This window comes from Scyliorhinus canicula, chromosome 1 (assembly GCF_902713615.1).
Source record: "Scyliorhinus canicula chromosome 1, sScyCan1.1, whole genome shotgun sequence".
NCBI classification, from domain to species: Eukaryota; Metazoa; Chordata; class Chondrichthyes; order Carcharhiniformes; family Scyliorhinidae; genus Scyliorhinus; species Scyliorhinus canicula.
This window is the reverse complement of record NC_052146.1, coordinates 120,386,524-120,413,176: the sequence shown is the minus strand read 5'-3', so window position 1 is coordinate 120,413,176 and position 26,653 is coordinate 120,386,524.

Here is a 26,653-nt window from a genome sequence, read left to right as displayed (position 1 = left end):
CAATTTTACTGCTGTGTCTCCTGCATTACACCACTAATATGGAGATGGAGTTTGAATGATTCAAGATGAGAAAGCTGAGGGAGGAAAGGAGATTGGATACCTAGATGAGAAACGGGAGGCATTTAGGTTGTAGGAGGGGTTAGGGGATCGGGGAAATAAAAGAATCCTGGCATTCATGAGCACTGCTCCAACCAACAAAAGGAGTACAGTAAAACATGTAAGCTGCAATTTTAGGGCATGATGTGGGGGAGGTGATTTGTGGAATGACTTCAAATTCCACGTTCTCCCCGTGTGTGCATGGGTTTTCTCCGGGTGCTCTGGTTTCGTCCCACAGTCCAAAGATGTGCAGATTCGTTGGATTGGCCATGCTAAATTGCCCTCCGTGTCCAAAAAGGTTGGGTGGGGTTACTGGGTTATGGGGAGGGTGGAGGTGTGGGCTTGGGTAGGGTGTTCTTTCCAAGAACCGGTGCAGACTCAATGTGCCGAATGGCCTCCTTCAGCATTGTCATTTCTGTGATTCTGTGAAATTAAATTAAGATCACCATTAGCAATGGGGATCTTACGTGGTGGAAAGAAAGAAGGAGACTGGGAGAAGGAAGGACATCGAATAGTAGTGAACAGGACTTAACAGTAAGCTGCTGCCAGGTCTTCTCATTCAGTCTTCATGTGGAACACTATTGTCACCTTCGTATCTACTGCTCGGTCGTCCTCCTGCTCTCCTTGTCACCACTGCTGACCTCTGATCATCGATACTTTCAGTTGATTTTTCCTCCGAATTGAAAAACACTTTAGGCAGCTTGGCTGTGAGTCCCAAGTCTTAGGAATATAGAAAGTCAGAGAGATCTGGACGTGCAGGTCCACAGATCTTTGAAAGTGGCAACACAAGTGGACAAGGTAGTCAAGAAAGCATACAGAATGCTTGCCTTCATTGGACGAGGCATCGAGTATAAAAACTGACAAGTCATGCTCCAGTTGTATATGCTTGCTGCATATTAAACCACTGCATAATGTTTGTTGATCCTACGCATAATTAACCTTCCATATCATATAACTCATTCTTCCTAATGTCTTGTATTCTATTGATTTGGACTCACAGCCAAGCTGTCTAAAGTAACTGCTCAATGTTAGTTAAAAGGTTTGATTTATTCCGCTATCAATCACCCCTGTTTTCCCAAAGGTCCCCCTTGAAATATGTTGCGCAGGTACCTCAAATACAACATGAGAGACAAGCAAAATTGATGTATTATATCATGAAAGAAATATTTCTGCAGGATCAAAGAAAGGAATGACAGTAGACAGACTCCTCAAAAGACGTGCATCACAAAATCAGGTCCAAGGGACTCCACTTGACAGACAGTTTTCAGCTCTGAATTAATTTATTTTTCATTAGGCAGTTTGACATCCTCTTGTCAAAACCTCCCACTGGATGTGTCTCCATTTAAAGTTACCCTGCGTGGTTTTGTTTCCATTATCATCTACATAACCCACCCCTGAAGTTTTCACCAAGTCGGATGTATCAAACGTTTAAAGCTTTGTACTGCATTCTGCTAAATCGTACAACTTTGGTCGTGCGTGTCCTATTTTGCGCGGGCCAACTGGTGTATTGAGCTGCCAATGTGCTGAGTGCAGGGACTGGATACAGAACTGGCTCATGTGTAGGGAACTGGCTCGGTCACAGAAGGCATAGAGTAGCAGTAGAAGGGTGATTTTCTGAATGGAAAGTTGTGACTAGTGGTGCTCCACAGGGATCGGTGCTGGGACCTCTGTTGTTTGTAGTATACATAAACGATTTGGAGGAATATGTATCTGGTCTGATTAGTAAGTTCGCAGATGACATCAATATTGCTGGAGTGGCAGATAGTGTTGAGGATTGTCAATGGATACAGCAGGACATAGATAGGTTGGAGACTTGGGCAGAGAAATGGCAAATGAAGTTTAATCCGGACAAATGTGAGGTAATACATTTTGATAGGTCTAACATAAAAGGGAAATATACAGCAAATAGCAAAACTCTTTGGAATATAGAAAGTCAGAGAGATCACGGTGTACAGGTCCACAGATCTTTGGAAGTGGCAACACAAGTGGACAAGGTAGTCAAGAAAGCATACAGAATGCTTGCCTTCATTGGACGAGGCATCGAGTATAAACACTGGCAAGTCATGCTCCAGTTGTATAGAACCTTGGTAAGGCTGCACTTGGAACATTGCGCACAATTCTAGTCACCACACTACCAGAAGGATGTGGAGGCTTTGGAGAGGGTGCAGAAGATGTTTACCAGCATGTTGCCTGGTCTGGAGGGTGTTAGCTATGCAGAGAGGCTGAATAGACTCGGACTGTTTTCACTAGAACGACGGAGGTTGAGGGGGCAACCTGTTAAGGTCTACAAGATTCTGAAGAGCTTGGATAGAGTGGATGGGCAGGCACTCTTTCCCAGGGTGGAAGGATCAGTCACTAGGGGACAGAGGTTTAAGGTCCGTGGGGCAAAGTTTAAAGGAGATTTGCGAGGCAGGTTTTTTACACAGAGGGTGCTGATTACCTGGAACACTGCCAGGGAAGGTTGTGGAAGCAGGTACATTAACGGCGTTCAAAACGCATCTCGACAAACACATGGATAGGATGGATATAGAAGGATACGGCACTAGGAAGTGCTGAGAGTTTTGACCAAGGCTGGTATCATGACCAGTATAGGCTTGGAGGGCCAAAGGGCCTGTTCCTGTGCTGAGCGTAAAGTGCAATTAACCCACATCCATTTAAACAGCCCTGATTTCTCTGCTTGCTACCCATCCGAAAACAGAAAGGAGTTTTAATTTCTAATTTCCCCCCACACAAAACATGGAACAAGGGTATCACAATGTCCGCCCTTTTGCACTCATATGATAAAATGAGATAATGGAAAGAAAGGGGTACAGGGCCAGAGAACAATAAAGTAAGAGTTGTGGTTTCATGTGAGTCTAGAGTCCAGAATAAAAAGTCCAATGATTTTTGGCACAATCTAACCAAATAAAAATAGAGTCCGTTCTGGACGGCATTAGAGGGGTCATTCCCTGAGTTTGTAGTGCTGTGAACAACCCTGCTATTTAACGTCACTCTGGGTTTATTCCGGGCTTCAACGGGGAATGGCCCGCCAAGGCCACACTCAGTCGCATTTCCTGCAATGAAGAGCTCCATTGGTTAGTGCAGGAAGAGGTCGGGGCACAATTTTTAAATGGACAGGACAGTTACCTGGACAGAGCTCTTTCTGTTGCTACCAGTTGGGTGGTAGTTGCCTAGTTGCAGTTCCACACGGGAATTTTACAGATTCTAGCAGCTTAGGGGGAGGTCATGTGACATACCTTCTATTTCTTCTCGGTGTTGGACAAAGGATGTATTTTTCCAGATCTAGAACCTTGGGGTGTTTAAGAGGAGTCAGGGTCCATTTTCCCTTTGCTGACATACTGTGGTGGTATGATTAGCATAGCTGCCTGCCATTGGTGCAGAACACCGGCTTACCATTGGCCCTGGTCGGTCATGTGCCTCTCGACCGGTTGGTTGAGACCAGTCATGTGATGGCTCCCCGATTGGTCGAGAGGCTGAGTTAACCCCGCCTCCAGGGCGGGGTATAAATACCCAGTACTCCCAGCGGTCGTCCTTCTACTGTAATCGACCGCAGGGCTTAACATCTAGTATATTAAAGCCATACCTTTGTTCAGCAACTCGTCTCGCGTTCAATTGATGATACATCACATACCATCTCCATTGACCGGAGCCTTGTCATAGAAATACAGAGGGTGTGGGCATATTTCTTTGGAATTTGAATGACTGCAGTCATGTGGAGCACTGGCACCTATTTAGAAATAACAAGGTTGCTCCTGGTTTCTGAAGATTAGAACTTCTTCTGGTCATTGTTAGTCAGGGGAAAGCCTTGGTCCATTTTAAACATAAAATAATAATTTTCTAGAGTAGCTAGGTTACATGGACAGATGTAGATATATATTTTATTTCCTGTCTTCTGGCCGAGTTACTACTTTCAATCCGGCTGGAATTCCTCCGTCGTTTCGATTCTCTTTTCCCACTGGCAGTGCACCTTGGCTGCGTTGGATGGCTTCAATGGGAAATTTCATTGATGAGTGACGGGAATAGAGAATGACACCACCAGCGAATGGCACGCCACCGAGAAACAAGTGGCTAAGGGACTGGAGAATCCAACAAGTAAATCTGACCTGGAAGAAAGTGAAACATGGCACAACATAGGTGAGAGCAGATTCCACACTTTTCGGATGTTGCGCAGGACACCAAGGTGAAGGAAGGGCAAAGCAGAAGAGATGTTCACCACCGACAGAGAGCCATGAGGCCATCCAAATATGTCGTCAAAAAATATTGGAAGCTGATAGGTTTATAGGTCAATGCCAGGAACCCAGTCCCAAGGATCTGCATGTAGGCTGCAAGACGTTCAATGACTTCACATGAATAATCATGGTCAGCGTTGGCATCTTCACATGTCAGATCCTACCAACCGCAGAAGTAGCCTCAGCCACTGGTAAAATCATTATACCCTCATTAATCACCTTACCAACAATCTCTATTTAGCAGGCCTCATGCCTAACATTCATGCCTCACACTCTACAGTACTCCCTATACACACATGACTGTGGCAAGATTTAACTCCAACTCAATCTATAAGTTTGCGGATGATACGACTGTGGTGGGCCATATCTCAAACGACAATGAATCAGGCGACAGGAGGGAGGTAAATCACTTGGTTGCATGTTGTAACGAAAACAACCTCGCTCTAAATGTTGGAAAGACTAAGGAACTGATCATCGACTTCAGGAAGCATAACACGGCACATACTCCCGTCTGCATCAATGGCTCCGAAGTGGAGATGGTCGATAGCATTATGTTCCTGGGGGTCACCATCACCAACAGTCTGTCTTGATCCACTCACGTTGATGCAACAGTCAAGAAAGTCCAACAATGTCTCAACTTCCGACGGAAGCTAAAGAAATTTGCCATGTCTGCATCAACTCTCACAAACTTCTACAGATGTGCAATAGAGAGCATTCTATCCGGCTGCATCACAGCCTAGTATGGCAACTGCTCGGCCCAAGATCGCAAGAACTCACCCCAATGCCTCACACAAGATTGCCACCCTTGCATTGATTCTGTATACACCTCCCACTGCCTCAGGAAGGCAGACAGCATTATCAGAGAACCCTCCATCCAGGCATTACCTTCTTCCAGACCCTTCCATCAGGCAGAAGGTACAGAAATCCCACACATCCAGACATATGAACAGCTTCTTCCCCACAGCTACAAGACTCCTCAACGAATCCCCCTCGGACTGATCTGTTCCCTGTAAGAACACTATTCATGATGCCCCCTGCTGCTCTTGCTCATGTATTTGCTTTGTTTGCTTTATTTGGCCCCTTGTTCCGCACTCTAACCAATCACTGTTTGTCGATGTACCATTTGCCAATGTTCTCCGTTGATTATTCTTTTGTCTACTATGTATGTACTACGTTCCCTTGGCCGTACATTTCACTGTACTTCGGTACATGTGACAATAAATCAAATCATTTACTTCACCTCGCTGTCACATACATAACATTGCTGCAAGGACCACACCCACATCACATAGCTTGCGCACACTGCCAGCTATTCAACAACAGCAGCCACATCAGCTAACCGACTGTATGACGCTCACTGATACACCTCCATCTTTCCTGGGTGATGAGGTGATGCACAACAGGAGACAATAGAAGCTGACTTGGGCACACAAATGGCCCAATCTGCATGGAATAGATAGTCTCAGTGATTTTTCTTACCCAAAAGTGGTTGGTGAACTATGAGATGTTGCAAATTAGGGGCTGGTTTAGCTCACTGGGCTAAATCGCTGGCTTTTAAAGCAGACCAAGCAGGCCAGCAGCACGGTTCAGTTCCCGTACCAGCCTCCCCGGACAGGCGCCAGAATGTGGCGACTAGGGGCTTTTCACAGTAACTTCATTGAAGCCTACTCGTGACAATAAGCAATTTTCATTTTCATTCATTTTCAAATACCTCCATCTTCAGCTCGGAAGGAGTCAGATGCATCAAAGTTCTTCTCCATAGTCATTTTCACAGTCACAAGATTAGCCATGACCATATCCAATGGCGGAGCAGGCTCAACAGGGCCTGAATGGCCTACTTCAGCTACCAAGCCCTATGTTCCTATGACCACATGGTCTATCTTTGCTCATATTTCTTGTTTTCACTAGCAATGCATTCCTCCCCTGTCCTAAGGTTGCAGCTGACCCTGCAGCAGTTGGCAAATTTAAGTAAGGATATGTTTAAGGGCGCACAGACATTTCACATGTTTCTCACTGATGTTCAGGTAAGGAGAATTTATTGAATTTTTGGATAAGTATGTACTCTTTCTGAGAACCCTCCTATTCCTCCTTCCTCTGTCAGCAGCTTGTCCTGTTCTGCCGGACCTCTGTCCAAATCATGCTGCATTCCAATGGAACTGCCGACAAGGACACTGATGTTTGGGAGCAACTGATTTGTGTAAGAAGCCTTGAAGTCAGCCAAAGGTCTTTCAACACCTGCCACACCACTCCCAGCAACTTGAAACCACTACAGAAAACACCAAACATTTGTAGAATTGTAGCAATGGCCAGATGGAATTAACCAGCAACTAACCTGGAGGTAGCTGAGTCCTTTAATAGTGCTGGTGATGGGGAGGGAGTGGGGGTTTGCAGAGCCAGGAATTCCTTCCTGCTGCCCAACACATATGTGACATCAAGAGTTGGACAATTAGTTGGAGCATGGAGCTTCCAAATTGCACAGCTAGCATCAAATAAACATTGCACAGTGCTTGAGATCATGGTTTGTCTATCCTGCGCAGTTCCAATAGAGGTCTGTTGTGTTCACGCTAATGTTATAACTATATGGCGTTTGGTGTCATTCACCCTACACGGTATCACAGTGGTTAGCACAGTTGTTTCACAGCTCCAGGGTCGATTTACGGCTTGGATCACTGTGTGGTGTCTGCATGTTCTCGCCGTGTCTGTGTGGGTTTCCTCTGGGCGGCTCCTGTTTCCTCTGTTGCTAAATGTTGCTAAGTGTGCTTTACACTTAATTTGCTCTATTTAATCACCTTGCTTTAGAGTTGCCAGGTATTATGATACCACCATGATGTTCAAGTTCAAGTGCTGATCAATAACTCAATACACCAGTTAGTAAGGTTCAAATCAAAACACATTTATTATATACACAGTCAATCGCTACTCATGCATAAAATACTACTCAATAGACTATCACTAACACTAATAGGCCAATACTTAGCTTTGGAAACTGGCCCACCAGGTCAGGGGAACAAATGGCCTTTCGTTCACTTCTGAGACTGCAGGCTTCCAGCTGGTATGGACTAAGGGTTAGGAGCGCCTATCTTGTAGCGTGCGTTGACTGGACACTTACTTGGTTGGTGCAGCTGCTAGGCAGGTCACGGTCAAGGGTTGTTTCGAGCTGCTGGGAGACCCTGCCAAGAAGGACAAATTGAACTTGGGGACTCTACTTTATAGTCCCCAGGGGCTTCGCGCCCTTTTGGGCTGACCCCGTACCTGGTTCCAAGTGATTGGACTGAGTTCTGATCACTTGGATCGATTTCTCCAATACTGGAGCTGTTCCCTGATCACTGGGCGGTTCCTAAGTGTCCGTTGGCCTCCCTTTGTTTTGGCTCCCACAGGCGCCGAGGAGTCTGGCTTGGCCTCGATTATCTTAACTGTTTCAATTGTTCCCGGGGATCGCTCATCAATATGTAGATGGTCGTCAGTTTCAGTGCTGCCTGGGTTTCTGCAAGTTCTAATATACAGGAGATTTTGCTTGTTTTCCTGTGTTTGGCCATTTCTCCCTGCATTCTTAGCGGATCTCCATTTTAAAGTCGGGAAGTGGCCAACCCAGGTGGCTACACCTCCCACATTCCAAAGATGTGCAGGTTAGGTTGATTGGCTATTCTAAATTGCCCTTAGTGTCCAAAAAGATGAGGACGGGTTACGGGGATAGGGTGGAAGTGTGGGCTCAAGTGGGGTGGCCGTTCCAAGGGTTGGTGCAGATTCGATGGGCCAAATGGCCTCATTCTGCACTGTAAATTCTATCTTCTATATAAGTGTGCATATGCCATGAATGTCATTTTGGAGAAACAAGACAAAATGATGTTCCCCAAAATAATGATCTCAATTTCACATTGTATGATTTATTAAATTATTCCTTTAATTTTGATTTTGGATTGCGGTTTCTTCCTATCTCCTCCATCAAAACCCCTCTTGGACTAGTCTGAAATAAGAGCATTATTGCAATATAACAATGCACTCAGACTCTATTCAGTACAATTTTCTGCCTGACAGGGATGTTGTGAGCTGGTGATTATTCAGGCACAGATAAAATGGGAGAACGCTCGTGACTGTGAAGTGGCAACGGCGAGATTTACCAGCATTCTTCAATGAATCAAAATTCCATTGATTTCAGGGATTCTTGGTGTTGTATAATACTGTGTAGTAATGTGAAGAACTACTTAAAAAATGCAGCCAGTGAGAAGACAGATCAAATGTGATGGATTCATTCCGAATTATTTAATGCTAAAAGACTGCTTTCAGTTTAACATCCTTTGATAGGGAAATGTCTCTAATATTCCACTGCTGATGGATCACGGGGTGAAAAATATCTGGAACTCTTTGATATAACATGCATTATACCTCTCTTCTAAACTGCAAAATGCATCTCTGAAAATTGCAGACTTTATAAAGAAGACCATGGTGGAAATCCCCGACATTGACGCACACAGACTGATTATGGGGGACGACTTTAACTGTTACAGGACCCGCTGACTGACCGATCAAACCCCAGAATGGGGAACAAGACAGGCATGGCTCAGGAACTGGGAACATTCATGGAACAGTGGACCCATGGAGTTCCTGCACCCCGGCGAGAGGGACTCGGGTCAAGTTCTTTGCAGTGCAGAAATCGGTGCTTCCAGGAATAACAAGGGCGGAATACTCCACGATAGTTGTCTCTGACCACACTCCACAGTACATGGATGTGAGGTTGGAGACGGACCGTGCCCAGCACCTCATATGGAGGTTGGACACGGGCCTCTTGACCGACAAGGCCTTCTACCAGGAAATATCACAGGCCATAGGCGACTACATTACTAACAACCGCAACAGGGAAGTCTCACCTTCCATGTTCTGGGAGGTTGTGATCAGGGGAGAAATTATAGCCTACAAGGCTCACAGAGACAGGGAACAGAGGGCGGCCAGGCAACAGTTGATTGACTCCATCCTGGAGGTCGACAGAAAGTACTCCGAGGCCCCGACTGTAGAGCTTCTGGCGAACAGGAAAAAGCTACAAATGGACTTTAACCTGCTATCCACGAGGAAAGCAGTGCACCAACTCTGCCAGACACGGCAGAGCATGAAGAAAAGGCTGCCGCCTACTGGTTCACCAGATGAGAAAGCAGGCAGCCATGAGGGAAATAGTGCAGAAAAAAGACAGCAGAGGCAGACTGGTGGCTGAACCAAAAGAGGTAAACCGGGCATTTGAGACCTTATACTGAGGTCCCCGACAGGGTCGCAGGGATGAAACAGTTCCTCGACAGACTGGATATGCCAGTGGTGGGGGAAGACAGGTGGGGGAGACTGGAAGCACCAATAGATCTGGGAGAAATTATGGAGAGCATCAGCTCCAGGCAGGCAGGGAAGGCGCCGGGACCGGACGGGTTCCCGGCAGACATCTATAAAAAGGCCCCACAGGGACATGCTCACAGACTTGCTGGCGATGGGCACCCTGCCTCCTAGGCTAACACAGGCCACAATATCGCTGATACTCAACTATCCCCGCTCCTATTTGCCCTCGAAATTGGACCCCTGGTGATCGCTCGGCCTGACGCAAAACGCTGGAAGGGCATCCAAAGGGGAGGCAGAGAACACAGAGTCTCACTCTATGCAGATGACCTGCTCCTCTATGCCTTGGAACCACAGGAAGGCTTCAGAGAAATCATGCAGCTCCTGTAAGAGTTCAGAACCTTCTCGGACTATAAATGTAACCTGGGTAGGAGCGAGGCATTCCTGATGAACCCAAATGGGAGAGGGACAGAGCTGGAGGGACTGCCATTCAAATTAGCCCAAAATGAATTCCACTATCTAGGGATCCAAATAGCCCAGGACTGGACACAGATCCTCAAGTGGAATCTGACCAGTCTGGCGGAGGGAGTTAAAATGGACCTACAGAGATGGGATGTGCTCCCGCTCTCCCTGGCAGGCAAGGTGCGGACGATCAAAATGCAGGTACTGCCGAGATTCCTTTTCCTGGTCAGATTGATACCGATCTTCTTTCCTAAGGCCTTCTTCTACAACATAGACAAAATGACCATGGTGTTTGTGTGGGGAGGGGTAAGAATCCAAGAATCCCCAAATCAACACTGCAGAGGAGAAAAGACAAGGGTGGCCTAGCACTGCCGAATTTACAATACTACCACTGGGCAGCAATGGCAGTGAGAGTGAGGGGATGGATATATAAACCCATCATGGAATAGGTGAAGGTGGAGGAGTCTCCCTGCAAGGGAATGACCCTCCAGGCCCTCGCCACGGCAGAGCTCCCATTCCCCCCTGACAAAACACACATCTTTCCCAGTGGTGGCACTACACTAAGGACATGGAACCAGATGAGGCAGCATTTGGGTCTGACCGAGATGTCCCCCATGGCCCCCATCTGTGGAAACCATAAGTTCCCACCTGCCATGCTCGACACAACTTTCAAAAAATGGAGAAAGAACAGGGGGACGCTAACAGTCAGGGACTTCTACATAGGGGACAGACTAGCGACATTGGGCGAATTGACAGAGGACCTGGAGCTATTGACAGGACAGGAACTTAGGCACCACCAGGTAAAGCACTTTCTCCACAAGGAGGCAGTAGGATACGCCAGAGCCCCGAGAACCACAGTATTAGAGGACCTGATAAACAATGACAGTAAGGAACTGGGAAACTGCGTGAAAATTTACGGACAGCTACTAGACAAGGCGAGGCTACCACTGGATGAAGCCAGACGAAAATGGGGAAACATACTGGGGACAGAAGTAGGGTGGGGACTTTGGAGCGAAGCACTGAGCAGGGCCAACTCCACCTCATCCTGCACAAGGCTTAACCACATGCAGTTTAAAGTGGTGCAGACCAGAACCCAAATGAACAGGTTCTTCTCAGAAGTGAAAGATAAATATGAACGGTGCCAGGGAGGCCCGGCCAACCACACCCACATGTTTTGGGCTTGCCCCAGACTTGTAGGGTTCTGGACAACCTTCTTCGAGGCAATGTCCAAGATTGTGGGGATGAGGGTGAAACCATGCTCAAGAATGGCAGTCTTTGGGATATCAGAAGAGCCAGATCTACACATGGGGAAGAGGGCCAATGCCCTAGCTTTCGCTTTCCTAATCTCACGTTGGAGAATCCTGCTCGGCTGGTGATCAGCAGCACCACCCACAGCTACAGACTGGCTGGCAGACCTGGCAGAATTTCTCCATCTGGAGAAGACCAAGTACACCATTCGAGGGTCGGAGGAAGGGTTCCTCAAAGCATGGGGACAGTTCGTCGGCCTGTTCCAAGACCTGTTCGAGGCCAACAGCAACTAGGGAAAAAGCGAGAGATGGTAGAGAGCAGAGATACACAACTCTCAGGGGAATGGGGGAGGAAGATAGGAGGAAGCTCGGGGGAACTACAGGGAGAAGCGTGGGGGAGGGGGAGGCGGTGTGAAGGCCCCCCCCCCCCCGAACCCACAAAGTCAGAAACAGAAAACACAGAGTGAAGGGGGGGTGGAAAGGGGGGAATAGGAGCTAGGGGACAGAACAAAAGAGGGGGATACCAAGGAGGTTTCGGGGGGGGGGGGGGGGGGCAGAGAGAGGGGAAGGGTGGGAGAGGAAAATCAAGAGCGATTGGATGTCCAAAAGAACTGCACAAACTGTAAATATTGGACGCATAGTTTTAGGATGTATAATTGAAAATGCCAATCACAATATTCGATAAAAAAATTAACATGGGGTGGGATTTTCCAGCCCTTCCCAACAGCAGGATTCTCCTGTCCCGCCAACCCTTCACCCGCTCGTAGCACATTCTCTGGTGGCGGGAATGGCGAAACACGCAAATCCCCGTGGACGGCACCGGGGCTGGAAAATCCCACCAGCAACTAATAATAATCCACTTCCGATATGGTGGGGTGGTGATGGTGGGGTGGCGGGGTAAGGGAAATCCTAGCCATTTTTACAACCCATTTAACAGCAAATAATTATGTTTAGCTCTAAGTATGAGGTAAATCCAGTTCCACCGATGGTTCAGTCACATTTTCCCAGGATTTACCTGAGTCGTACGTCTTTTCAATGAGACATTAAACCAAATCCCTCGTCTGTCGTCACAGGTGGGTCTAAAACATCCCATCAGATTATTTCGAAGATGGTTGGGGGAGTTCTCCCTGGTATCCTAGGATAATATTTACCTCTCAACTCACATAGCAAACGGGGAAGATTACATGACCATCTGTTTATGGGACCTTGTTGCTTGCCAACTGCTTTCCCCACAGTGTATCACTTTAAAAGGTACTTTATTGACTGAAAAGCACTTTGGGACATCCTAAAATTTTGAAATGTGCAAGACTTTGCTTTCCTTTCTTTCCTAAGCTTCAGCGAAATTTCAATCCTTTGCTGTGCTCACTGATCTCAGCTAGAGAGTTGCATTACTGCTGTATCAGATAAATGGAGAGTGGAAGAGAGCAAGACAGAGTAGTTGTGAGATAGTTGAACCAATAGTATAGTTAATAGTATAGATATGTAGTGTAATCTTTACTTCACTAATTCCTTTGTAATATGTTTGAATCTAATTCAGTGTAGTGTAATAAATTAGCTTTGTTTATTAAACACAGCTTGCTGTTCTTTGTTAGCACGACAACCTTCACCATCCTGAAAGAACTAAAACAAAGAACACAAGATGGAGGTAGTTGAATATCCTCAGCTGGATTCTCCGCAGCCCCGCGTCAAAATCGTGTTCAGTGCGAGGGCAGAGAATCCACTTTCATGCTGAAATTGGGCCCGGCGCTGCTCCGGCAATTCTCCGGGACCCGAGAATCGGCATGATCGCGGAGTACGCCACGCGGCTGGGGGTCCATTGACAGAGGCCCACCCAGCGATCCTCCGCTCCTGACCGGCCAAGTCTCCGATGGCGTGGAACTAACCACCTATTACCGGTCGGAATGCTGGTGTGAGTCTGCAGCCGCCCTAGTGGGGGACGGGGGGATCGGGCACTGGGGGCACTGGGTGGCCAGGGAGTGCTTATGCGCGGTTAGATGCTCGGGCACACAACCGATCGGGGGGTGGGGGTGGGTCTCTCATTTTTGCATCTGGCTCCACAGTCTAAGTCCGCCATGGAGCTCAGCACGGCCGATGGAGATCACCACCATGCGCATGATTCGACTCCAAACCGGAAGTGGGGCCTGTATCCGCAGCTAAAGCTGCGAGATTCACTCTGGGTCCCTGCCAGCCCCCTGCAGGGCATCAAATTAACTGTACTTTTATACAGGAATCTCTGGAGTAAAACTCCAGTGTTTTTACACCAGCTTTTGGACATAGTCCCATTTTGGGAGAATCCAGCCCCCTATTCTTTATTATTAATGTTTGGGTGGAATATTGGAGGGATAGTGAATGCCTGTACAGCAGGCAGGAGCCAATAGACCCAGATTTTCTCCACCTTGGAGAGTAGTCCCAGAGCACCTTACAATCGATGAAATATTTTTGAAGCGTAGATCTTGTTGTAACATAGGGAACATTGAAACCAACTTATGCACAGCCAGGTCCCACATATGGAAGTGTGATCATGACCATATCATCCATATTGAACATGCTGGTTAGGGATAAATATTGGCCAAGGCACTGTAGAGAACTCTTCTGTTCTTCTTCAGAGCACCATGAGATATTTTGATGCCTGAGGCACATTCAACTTCCAAATCAAATTACGTTTTCTCTGACTGATGTTCACAGTTTAACCAGCTAGAAATGAGAGCTTGGAGCCAGACTGAAGTCTAATAATGTGAGAATGGCGTGAAAATGGCATAACAGCAGAATGGATTGAGGAAGCCAAGTTTCTCCGAACAGTGCCTTAAGTTCATGAAAGGTGCCCTGAGGAGGTGGCCAACTATGAGATGAACTCAAACAAAAATGTGGTCAGTCTTGGCTCACTTAGTAGTACTCTTGCCTTTCAGTCAGCAGCTTCCAAACCCGTGACCTCTACCACATAGAAGGACAAGAGCAGCATATGTATCGGAACATCACCACCTGTGAGCTCCCCTCTAAGCCACACACCACCCTGACCTAGAACATAGAACAGTACAGCACAGAACAGGCCCTTCGGCCCTCGATGTTGTGCCGAACAATGATCACCCTACTTAAACCCACGTAACCCGTATACACGTAACCCAACAATCCCCCCATTAACCTTACACTACGGGCAATTTAGCATGGCCAATCCACCTAACCCGCACATCTTTGGACTGTGGGAGGAAACCGGAGCACCCGGAGGAAACCCACTCACACACGGGGAGGACGTGCAGACTCCACACAGACAGTGACCCAGCTGGGAATTGAACCTGGGACCCTGGAGCTGTGAAGCATTGATGCTAACTACCATGCTACCGTGAGGCCCCGTGACCTGAAAATATATAACTGTTCCTTCACTGTTACTGGGTCAAAATCCTGGAACTCCTTCACTAGTGGCACTGTGGGTGTACCTACACCACAGGGACTGCAGCGGTTCAAAAAGGCTCAGGGGAATTTGGGGTGGACAATAAAAATGGTGACCGAGCCAGTGACACCCAGGTCCCAAGGAGAAGAACTCAATAGCCAGTAGGTCCTAATTCCTCTGTTGCCATATGGGCAACAGCTGAACTTTTGCAAAGCCTGATGGAAAAGTAGCTGAACTTATGGAACACAAGGCCTGTGGAACAGCTTATTTTGTGAACAAGTGTGACAAGATGTACTCAACAGGCAGATAAAGAAAGTAAGGTCAGCAGATGTGTGCTGTTTTTGCAAGCTAATATTGAGGAAGATGGGTAACAGGTCATCTGTGTACGTGGCTAAAGAACTTTCTTGATGTTGGAAGACATTTGGGGCACAATCTAACAGCCACATTGCACCTGGCAAGAGAGATGGTGGGACAGTGAGATCGGCTGAAATCAGGAACCACGCCAGGCGCCGGTCGGTTTCCTATCTAACTGCCCGCTCCCATTGGTGAGATGCAGTGTGGCAAAAACCAATAGTCGCCAATTAAGGCCAATCTCCATCCCATTAATAAGCAGGACACCCTATTGAACAGCCTCCTCCCCAACGAGCGGACAGGCGGGCGCCGTTCAGTACATCTTTTTCAAAAAGTGAAGCTGACAGAGAAGCTGAGCACCATTGCTCCTCAATCTATGCCACAGTCTGACTCTTGTCGGTCTAAAGAGTGCGTGCTTACACCCATAACCTGCACGTGGTCTGTCTGGGGTCGGGGGAGTGGAGGGACGGAGAGGTGGGGGGAATGGAGAGGGGTCGTTGGAGGGGCCTCCGCGGGTAGCAGGCGTGATCGATGTCAGGAGGCTGATACCAAGTCACCCGTGCGGCCCGGTGGAGGTCATTGGGCTTCTTGCAACACAGTGTGGTAGTCCTCCTGGTCACGCACCCTGAGCTGACCCCCCCGCCACTGCCAGCCAGGCCACACTGGCTGCTCTGTGACTGACCCTCCAAACCCCTCGGGGGACCAGGGTGCCCCGACTCAATTCCACCGCTTCCATGAGCCTGGCTAGGTCAGCAGCCCTGAATCGCGACGCTGGACTATGCGGTGGCATGGCTGAGTGCTGTCTGGGATTTGCTCTGCGGAACTGGTTTACTTGCAGCTCCTCTTTGTTAGCGGGGAGCTGCTGAGCATGGTCCCAGCGAATCAGCTTGCAAGACTGTCATTTACGGCAAGAAGCCCGTGGGGCCTCGTTAAGTGGCCCAACCAACATTAGATACCGGTCACGGCCTTGCCGGGTTGGCTGTGAGGAAACTCTCAACATTTCCAGCTCACTATCAGAAATGTGGTTAGATTGCCACTCGATAAAAGGGAGAATCAACACCCTCAGCATCAAGGCCTGCAGGATCAAACATCGCCTAAGAACACCGGCCTGAGTCCGGAATGGAGAGGGAATTGTTTGAAAAGCTCCATTATAACTCCGCTTCTGTTTCTCTACTGCAATGGGAGTAATCTCAGGAAAGCTCTCCGTTTCTTGGTTGGAAACGGAGCAGCCAGAATTTGAAAATCAGAGAGGGGATTGATTGTTCTTTCCCAATTAATGGGAAATTTGGCGTGGCCAATCCACCTACCCTGCACATCTTTTTGTGTTGAGGGGGTGAAACCCACGCAGACACGGGAGAATGTGCAAACTCCACAGGGACAGTGACCCGGGGCCAGGATCAAAACAGGGTCCTCAGTGCCGTGAGGTAGCAGTGCTAACCACTATGCAACCGCGCTGCCCCAGAGAGGGGATTGGTTGATGAGAGTGTGGCTTGTGGAGATGGTATCTGGGCTGCCCCGTTGATATGTGATGTTGGCCCCTAGCTAGGAAAGCAGCGCCCACAAATAAGCAGGCATTATGTTTGTTGAATGCGAGAATTGGGTTTCTTCACAGTTTTATTTGTCAGAGGCACCAACCTTTGACAGAGGCATTAAACCTAGGCCCTTTATGCCCTCTTAAATGGCATAAAAGATGCAATGACACTATTCAAGAAAGACGAGGGAAGCTCCCCCCCCCCACACCTTGTTGTACTGGGCCTGTTTCTCCTTGCTGCTGTGTGTAAATTGGCTGCTGCATTTCCATACAATACAACAATGGCTACACTTCCAAAGTTGCCTGTGAAGCACTTTGAGAAATCCTGAGATCATGAAAGACAGTACATAAATGCAAATCTTCCTTTCTTCACTTGAAACTTGAATGAGTTGCTGACTGTGGAGAAATACTTCAGCCAAGAGTAAACATCTTCAGAGTGAGGGGCAGAGAAATTAAATGACTGAACAGCACATTTTTCCATGGTGTGTACAAAATAATACATAAATAATTGGCATCAACTATAGACCAAAAGCCAACTACAATATCATTTTTCAATCAGCTGAACATTTGCTATTGATGTATATGTCCAATGTACTAGAGTTCCAAAGTAGGGCACAATAATAATGATGGTAATGTTCACAAATAAGTGAATAATGGCTTTGTAATTTATTCTTGATTCAGCACATTCATTGAACAATCCCCACCATTGTGAGGAAACAATGGGCACAATTTTATCGCCATCCTTCTAATGGGTTTGCGGGCTTATACAAAAAAACTCCCCAGGTTGATTTCTTGCCGCATTCCTTCCTGCTCCATCTTCTCTTCAATATTACCTGGGGTGGGCAAGGTCCAGGGTAGCTAGCCAGCCCTCACCCCAATTGAGTCCCTTTATTGGCCAATTGAAAGTCGCTTCTTGCTCTGTCTCAATATCAAAGCTGGTGGGAGGAGTTCAGGGCAGTGGGTGGAAGCTCGGCAGGTCATCTTGTCTGGGCTTCCGAGGAGGGAAACTCGGCAGGTCACCCTGCACGGACCTCGGAGGAGGAACGCTCGATAGGTCACCCTGCCCGGGCCTCAGAGGAGGGAGGCACGGTAGGTGACCCTGCATGGGCCTTGGAGGAGGGAAGCTCGGCAGGTGACTCTGCACGGCCGTCGGAGGAGGAATGCTCGATAGGTCACCCTGCCCGGGCCTCAGAGGAGGGAGGCTCGGTAGGTGACCCTGCATGGGCCTTGGAGGAGGGAAGCTTGGTAAGTCACCTGCTCAGGCCTCAGAGAGAAGAAGCCCCGTAACTCACCTTGCTCAACCTTGGAGCTGAGGAAGCTTCACAGGTCACCATGCCTGGGGCTCAGATGAAAAGGAGGGGGGCTCATTACGCAAGGGTCCTCTTTCCACATTGGGTACCAATGCCATGGTCTGCCCCCTGAAGGTGCTTTCTCCTCACCAGTACAACCCCACGCCCATACCTGCCACATGCCTCACCTCCTGTTCAAAGAACAAAGAATAAAGAAAAATTACAGCACAGGAACAGGTCCTTCGGACCTCCAAGCTTGCGCTGATCCAAATCCTCTATCTAAAACTGTCGCCTATTTTCTAAGGATCTGTATCCCTCTGCTCCCTGCCCATTCATGTATCTGTCTAGATACTGTCTTGTTATGCTATTTAGGTGTAGCATAAACGGCTTCCTTGTGGTGCACTCGACAAAGGAAGGATCAGACATGAAGATAACTCCAACACGTTTATTAAACTATATACAAACTATATACACTATTATAACTTGGGTTCGACACTAGTGTAAATCCTCCTATAGCTCTTAAATGACGCTATCGTGCCCGCCTCTACCACCTCCGCTGGCAATGCGTTCCAGGCACCCACCACCCTCTGCGTAAAGAACTTTCCACGCATATCTCCCTTAAACTTTTCATCTCTCACCTTGAACTCGTGGACCCTAGTCATTGAGTCCCCCACTCCGGGAAAAAGCTTCTTGCTATCCACCCTGTCTATACCTCTCATGATTTTGTAGACCTCAATGAGGACCCCCCTCAACCTCCGTCTTTCCAATGAAAATAATCCTAATCTACTCAACCTCTCTTCATAGCTAGCGCTCTCCATACCAGGCAACATCCTGGTGAACCTCCTCTGCACCTTCTCCAAAGCATCCACATCCTTTTGGTAATGTGGCGACCAGAACTGTACACAGTATTCCAAATGTGGCCGAACCAAAGTCTTATACAACTGTAACATGACCTTCCAACTCTTGTACTCAATACCCCTTCCAATGAAGGAAAGCATGCCGTTTGCCTTCTTGACCACTGTATCGACCTGCGCAGCCACCTTCAGGGTACAATGGACATGAACACCCAGATCTCTCTGTACATCAATTTTTCCCAAGGCTTTTTCATTTACCGTATAGTTCGTTCTTGAATTGGATCTTCCAAAATGCATCACCTCGCAATTGCCCGGATTGAGCTCCATCTGCCATTTCTCCGCCCAACTCTCCAATCAATCTATATTCTGCTGTATTCTCTGACAGTCCCCTTCACTATCTGCTACTCCACCAATCTTCGTTTCATCTGCAAACTTGCTAATCAGACCACCTATACCTTCCTCCAGATCATTTATGTATATCACAAACAACAGTGGTCCCAGCACCGATCCCCGTGGAACACCACTGGTCACAGTTCTCCATTTTGAGAAACTCCCTTCCACTACTACTCTCTGTCTCCTGTTGCCCAGCCAGTTCTTTATCCATCTCGCTAGTACACCCTGGACTCCATGAAACTTCACTTTCTCCATCAGCCTACCATGGGGAACCTTATCAAACGCCTTACTGAAGTCCATGTATATGACATCTACAGCCCTTCCCTCATCAATCAACTTTGTCACTTCCTCAAAGAATTCTATTAAGTTGGTAAGACATGACCTTCCCTGCATAAAACCATGCTGCCTATCACTGAAAAGCCCATTTTCTTCCAAATAGGAATAGATCCTATCCCTCAGTATCTTCTCCAGCAGTTTCCCTACCACTGACGTCTATAATTACCTGGATTATCCCTGCTACCCTTCTTAAACAAGGGGACAACATTAGCAATTCTCCAGTTCTCTGCTACCTCACCCATGTTCAAGGATGCTGTAAATATATCTGTTCAGGCCCCAGCTATTTCCTCTCTCACTTCCCTCAGTAACCTGGGATAGATCTCATCCGGACCTGGGGACCTGTCCACCTTAATGCCTTTTAGAATACCCAACACATCCTGCCTCCTTATGCCGACTTGACCTAGAGTAATCAAACATCTATCCCTAACCTCAACATCCGTCATGTCCCTCTCCTCGGTGAATACCGATGCAAAGTACTCATTAAGAATCTCACCGATATTCTCTGACTCCACGCATAACTTTCCTCATTTGTCCTTGAGTGGGCCAACCCTTTCTCTAGTTATCCTCTTGCTCCTTATATATGAATAAAAGGCTTCGGGATTTTCCTTAACCCTGTTTGCTAAAGATATTTCATGACCCCTTTTAGCCCTCTTGATTCCTCATTTCAGATTGGTCCTACATTCCCGATATTCTTCCAAAGCTTCGTCTGTCTTCAGTTGCCTAGACCTTATGTATGCTTCCTTTTTCCTCTTAGCTAGTCTCACAATTTCACCTGTCACCCATGGTTCCCTAATCTTGCCATTTCTATCCCTCATTTTCACAGGGTCATGTCTGTCCTGCACTCTATTCAACCTCTCTTTAAAAGCCTCCCACATATCAAATGTGGATTTACCTTCAAACAGCTGCTCCTAATCCACATTCCCCAGCTCCTGCCGAATTTTGGTATAGTTGGCCTTCCCCCAATTTAGCACTCTTCCTTTTGGACCACTCTTGTCTTTGTCCATGAGTATTCTAAAACTTACGGAATTGTGATCACTATTCCCAAAGTAATCCCCGACTGAAACTTCAACCACCTGGCCGGGCTCATTCCCCAACACCAGGTCCAGTATGGCCCCTTCCCGAGTTGGACTATTTACATACTGCTCTAGAAAACCCTCCTGGATGCTCCTTACAAATTCTGCTCCATCTAGACCTCTGACACTAAGTGTATCCCAGTCAATGTTGGGAAAATTAAAATCTATCACCACCACCCTGTTGCTCCTACATCTTTCCATAATCTGTTTACATATTTGTACCTCTATCTCAAGATTGCTGTTGGGAGGTCTGTCGTACAGCACCAACATTGTTACCGCACCCTTCCTATTTCTGAGCTGTAAAACTCCCTGCATTTATCTGATCCTAGACTCTGAGACTTAGGGTGGAATTCTCTGTTCCCGACCGCTAAGGTTAGGAATCCTGGTCGGGTGGAGAATCTCGTGTCAGCCCAAAAATCAGCACCGGGCGGCAGACCTTTCCCCAGTCTCTGGTCCCGCCCTGCTCTGCCGGCTATGGCGGGTTTCCCATCCCGCTATGGCTGGCGGGAACATGCAAACAGCTCATGTGCATTCATTTCCAATGTGATTAATGGGCTGGAGGTCCAAATCTCTACCTCCCAATTATGTGCTGTCCTGCTGCGAGGGGAGTCAAGGAGGTTGGTCCTTCTCTCATGTGCCCCATTGCCATTACGACACTGGAGAGTGAGGGGCCCCCCCAAGGGTCCTGGGGTTGGATGGGGTTGGGATGTGGGTAAGAGGCTGACCACGGAACACTCTCGCAGGGTGAGGGTCCAATGTCTGGGTTACCCTTTCCAGCCCTGAGCAACCTGAAGATCACTTTTGGCATGGTAATCTCAGACAGCCCTCTGTTGAAAATTATTATCCTTATCTGACCTGTTTAAAGTTTGAAGTGGCCTTCTCAATCTGAGCTTCTCTACCTGACAGCTGGGGCTGGATCCTCCGACCCCCCGCCGGGTCGGAGAATTGCCAGGGGACGGCATAAATCCCGCCCCCGTCGCCCGCCGAATTCTCCGGCACCGGATATTCGGCGGGGGCGGGAATCGCGCCGCGCCTCTCGGCAGGCCCCTCCCCCCGGCGATTCTCCGGCCCGCGATGGGCCGGAGTCCCGTTGCTGTAATGCCTCTCCCGCTGCCGTGAATCAAACCACCTCCCTTACCGGCAGAAGTGGCGGCGTGGGCGGGCTCCGGGATCCTGGGGGGGGTGATCTGGCACGGGGAGTGCCCCACAGTGGCTTGGCCCGCGATTGGGGCCCACCGATCCGCGGGCGGGCCTGTGCCGTTGGGGCAGTCTTTTCCTTCTGCATTGGCCATAGCCTCCGCGATGGCCGATGCAAACGTGACCCCCTCCCCTGCGCATGCGCGGGGATGGTGTCAGCGCCTCCGGCGCATGCGCGGATTTCCGCCAGCCAGTAAAGTCCCTTCGGCCCCGGCTGGCGTGGCGCCAAAGGTCTTCCACGCCAGCCGGCGGGACGGAAACCACTCCGGCGCGGGCCTAGCCCCTCAAGGTGAGGGCTTGGCCCCTAAAGGTGCGGAGAAATCCGCACCTTTGGGGCGGCCCGACGCCGGAGTGGTTCATGCCACTCCATTCCGCCTGGACCCCCGCCCCGCCGGGTAGGGGAGAATCCAGCCCCAGATGAGTAGATCAGACAGTTCATTGAAGGTGGCAGACCAGGAAGACCTTCCCTTTCCTCACATCTGCTCACTTCACCCTATACTTTATAAACTGTTACTTTGTGAAGTGTGCGAGTCTTCCTAGAAAGCTCATAACATTTGAAAAGCCTTTAAATCCCTGGAGATCCTTTGAACTGCTTAGTATTTGTTCAATTTCACAGCGCAGTACCTTTTGCTACCCTTTGAATGTCAGCTTTATGGTTTAAAAACAAGAGGCAGGAGATTTGTTCATTATATTTCCCTTCACACTTGAATGAATCTGAGGGCCCTCCATTGATTCTAACCATAATATTTATAAACAACCCTATTCTGATGTTCTGATTGACAGCTGTTGATCACTTCAAAATCACTTCCTCCTTTCTAATGGCAGAAAGCAGTTAGCATTGTTGGCTGGTGGGGGGGGGGGGCGTGACTTAGGGGGCCAAAGGGGAGGATGGGTAGGGGTGTCAGGTTGCCCTCATGCGCGGGTGGTGTGTGGGTTATCCCATTATTCCCGTGATGGGGGGAAGAATGCCTCTCCTTGATGAGGGGCAGAGGGTTGCTCCACTTGTCAGCAGAGGAGCCAACGTTTGCATTCTGGGAGTCATGGGGTTGTCTTTGGACGCTAGAATCGTGGTGTGACACAAGAAAGTGCAGGGAAACTGGCATGTGCGCTGCTATGCATAATACCTTGGCGATGCACCTGGTGCTAGTGGGCACAGTCCCAATTCTTCACTGGCAGGAGCACTTGGGGCTGGATTCTCCAATTTTACAGCTAGGTGCCAACGCTGCTGTGGAAACAGTGGTGTTTTACGATGCCAAAATCAGCGATGAACTCTCACCGATTCCAAGACCGGGGAGGGGCTAGCAGTAGCGCCGGGTAAAACTCCCAGCTCCGCGCCAAATACGCCCGGGGAATGGCAGGGTCTGTGGCCGCGCATGCACAAGGTGATGACCTGCAGCAGTCGCACCACACAACATGGCGCTGGCTGCATGCAGCCCCGACCTGCCAGATAGTGCCCCCCTGTACCCATGCCTCGCCAACCTCCTGGACCACCCTCCACCAGTCCCCCCAGCCCCTGCTGAAGCCCCTCCTTGGTCAATGAAACATAGTCCGCAGCCGCCCCACGAGGTTGTCGAAAACTCAGAGCACACGTGCTCCGTGCCATCGGGAAGTCAGCTCATCGGGGGGCAGAGCATCGCGGAGGGCCTTCAGGTAATGCCCTGAGGCCGTCCCAATGGCGTGCGGTGTCGTCCCCGATTATGCCGTTTTGGAGGAAGCGGAGCATCTGAAACAGGCAACGCCCCCGATTTCAGTGTTGAAAGGGATTCTCAACCCGATTGGGGATTATGATATTGGCACGGGCAACAGAGAATCCCATCCTTAGAATCTGGGGACTACTTGCGTAGCCTCAGTCCTGGTCATTCATGCCACTGGCACTGTTGGGACTACAGAGCTGTCTGCCAGTCTGATTGGCTGCCATTTCTGAGGTAGATCCTCCAAGTGAGTGGCGTGAGTCCTGTCTCCAGCCACTAAATGCTCCTCAGAGTATTCAATAGCTGTGGGTTTTCTGTGCTCAGCAGGGATTCACCCCCACCAACTCAACCCTGCCCTCCAGAAAATCCTAATACTTGTGTCAGGCAATGTTTTACTTTTGTTTTAGGTGTCCAACAACAATGTTGTGCATGGAAACTGATTGGGTCAGATTTTGTGATTGTAATTGTTGCACCTGCCCAGTGGGGGAATTGAGGAGACCTTATGGCACAGTGCTAGCATCCCTGGGCAGGATTCCCAATTCAGCGACGCCGGATTCGCCAAACGCAATTAGGCAGAGTATCGCGGGAGAGCCGTAAATTGTGGGCAGCACAGGGTGCCCGATGGAATTCCATACTCCGGTGCCTCAATAGCGGCGTCAATGCATTCTACTCTGCACATACAGTAACGCCTTTGGCATAACATTAACAGGCTCAACCCGGTATCCTACAGGTCCTCCACAATGCTCTGTCTCTGCCAGGAGTAATTACCAACAGCGAGGTTCACTTGTAGTTTTATAAATCAGTCAAAAGGTGCTGTGGCAGCTGAGGGAGAGAGAGGAGGTACGTCATGTTCCCAGAGGTGCAGCCGTGGCCCACTGGCCGGGCTCCTGGCAGGATTGGCTGGGGAGGGGGGGGGGGGGGGGGGGGGTGGCATCTACCAGGGCTGGGGAAGAGCAGGAAGTAGCAGGGGTGACTACTGGATGAGCCGTGGAGTCAGGATGAAACGGTGGGACTGGGGTGTCCAGGCGCGGACCGCCATTGCTGCGCCCTGCAAGACACCCCACCGTGGTTGCACAGATTGACACCTAGCGAAAGGGTGCCCCCACCCCACCACCCCCGCACTCCGCCCATCCCCCCTTCCCCACGACTGGGTGCCACCCTCCAGCGGGGCATCAAACGGCCCACCCAAGCGGGCCGCCCACAGTAACCCCTACAGGAGGGCCTCGGATGGGGGCGAAGAGCCAACCTTTGGCAAAGGTAGTGCCAGCCACCTCTACCTCTGCAGGCAGGGATGGGTGCTGGGGTCAAAGGCCCGCGGTGCTGGACACCGACAGAGCCAGGAGTGCAGCAGAGGGCAAAGTACTAGGGAGAAAGGCCAGGAGTGAGCGAATGAGGGGGGGCTTGGTGGAGGGACTTAATGGTACAGGGGCCGCAGTGCCAGCCGGGACCACCAGGTAGCCCATTGGGCCTGGTTGGGCACGGGGTACCCACCATGCTAACAAATCTTCCTTTCATCTCCTGTAGACAATGGATATTGGAATTCAACCAGGAATGCTGGTCATCATGCTCGCCGCTGCAGACTTGGGGGATACACTGAGGCTGTACGATCAAGAGCTCCTCGGAAGCACCCTGCAGCAGCAGAGCCTGCCCCAGAGTAACAGGAGGCAGCCAGTGAGGATAGAGAACTGGCTGTCCAACAGGCCAAGGAGGATGTGGGAAGGAGGCACCGCATCAGGTCTCATGTGTGCCTGTCATACGAGGACCTGCAGGGGGCAGTGTGACATATCTGCTGGATCATGGTGCACCTGGAACCGTGGGGGTATGGGGGACGGCATCTGCTCCCGATGGCCATAAAAGTGCCAATCGCCCTGAAGGTTTTCGTCAGAGGGTCCTTCCAGGCGCTGAGTGGGGATCTGTCTGAGATCTCACAGGTGCACAGGTGCCGTCAGTGCTGTCACAGAGGCTCTATATGCCTATATGGCTCAATACATCCATTTCAATGAGGACCGAGCCCAATAGGATGCCAGGGCAGTGGGGTTCACCACTATATCCCACGAGTCCCGAAAGACGTGCTCTTTGGTGAATTGGACATTCTGAATTCTCCCTCCGTATATCCAAACAGGCGCTGGAATGTGGCGACTAGGGGATTTTCACGGTAACTTCATTGCAGTGTTAATGTAAGCCTACTTGTGACAATAAAGATTATTATATTATTATATTGTGAGGATGGCCCACGCCCAGGGGTGACTGACGGAATGCATGTTCTCCTACGAGCATCCGCCCCATGATGGGCCGGTTTTCCCAAACCAAAAGGGGTTCCACTGCATGAATGTGCAGCTGGAGTCTGGCCATCAGCTGTGAATCATACACGTCTGCATCTGATACCCTGGCGTTGTGCACGACGCCTTCATCCTGGCACAGTCGACAGTTTCTGACCTCGTCGAGACACCCCCCGCCCCCCGGGTGTGGGGTCAGTTCATGAGTGACAGGGGCTATCTGCGGTGGTCGTGGCTGATGACGCCTATCTGGAGGCCGCAGACCGATCCGGAAACCTGCTACCACGATGCCCATGCCATGACCAGGGGCATGATTGAACAGTGCATCGGCATCTGAAACATGCTTGGATCGCTCTTCAGGGGCCCTCCAGTCCAACGCTAAGAGGGTCTCCCATGTTGTGGTGGCCTGCTGCGTCCTCCACAACATTCATAGAATCATAGAATTTACAGTGCTGAAGGAGGCCATTCGGCCCATTGAGTCTGCACCGGCCCTTGGAAAGAGCACTCTACCCAAGCCCACACCTCCACCCTATCCCTGTAACCCACTAACCCCACGTAACCAGTAACCCCACTTAACCTTTTTGGACACTAAGGCAATTTAGCATGGCCAATCCATCTAACCCGCACTCTTTGGACTGAATGACCCCTCCCCAGTGTGAACTCACTGGTGCAGGATGGAAATGGCCTGAACCACTTCCTGCCCTGAGAGCAGATGAATGGAGTGGAACGGGAGTGACTGCAGTGGTGAACCATCAGAGAATGTGGGTTTTACAGCTCTGGTCACAGTCTCGGCATTTAAACCCTCTCTCTGCAGTATGAACTCACTGGTGTGTGTGGGGGCTGGATGGAGAAAGATGGGAGTTCAGGACTCAGGCAAGGGGGTAATTAAGAGTCAGTCTGTCCCGGTGGGCTAGTGGGAGGGAGGGAAGCAGC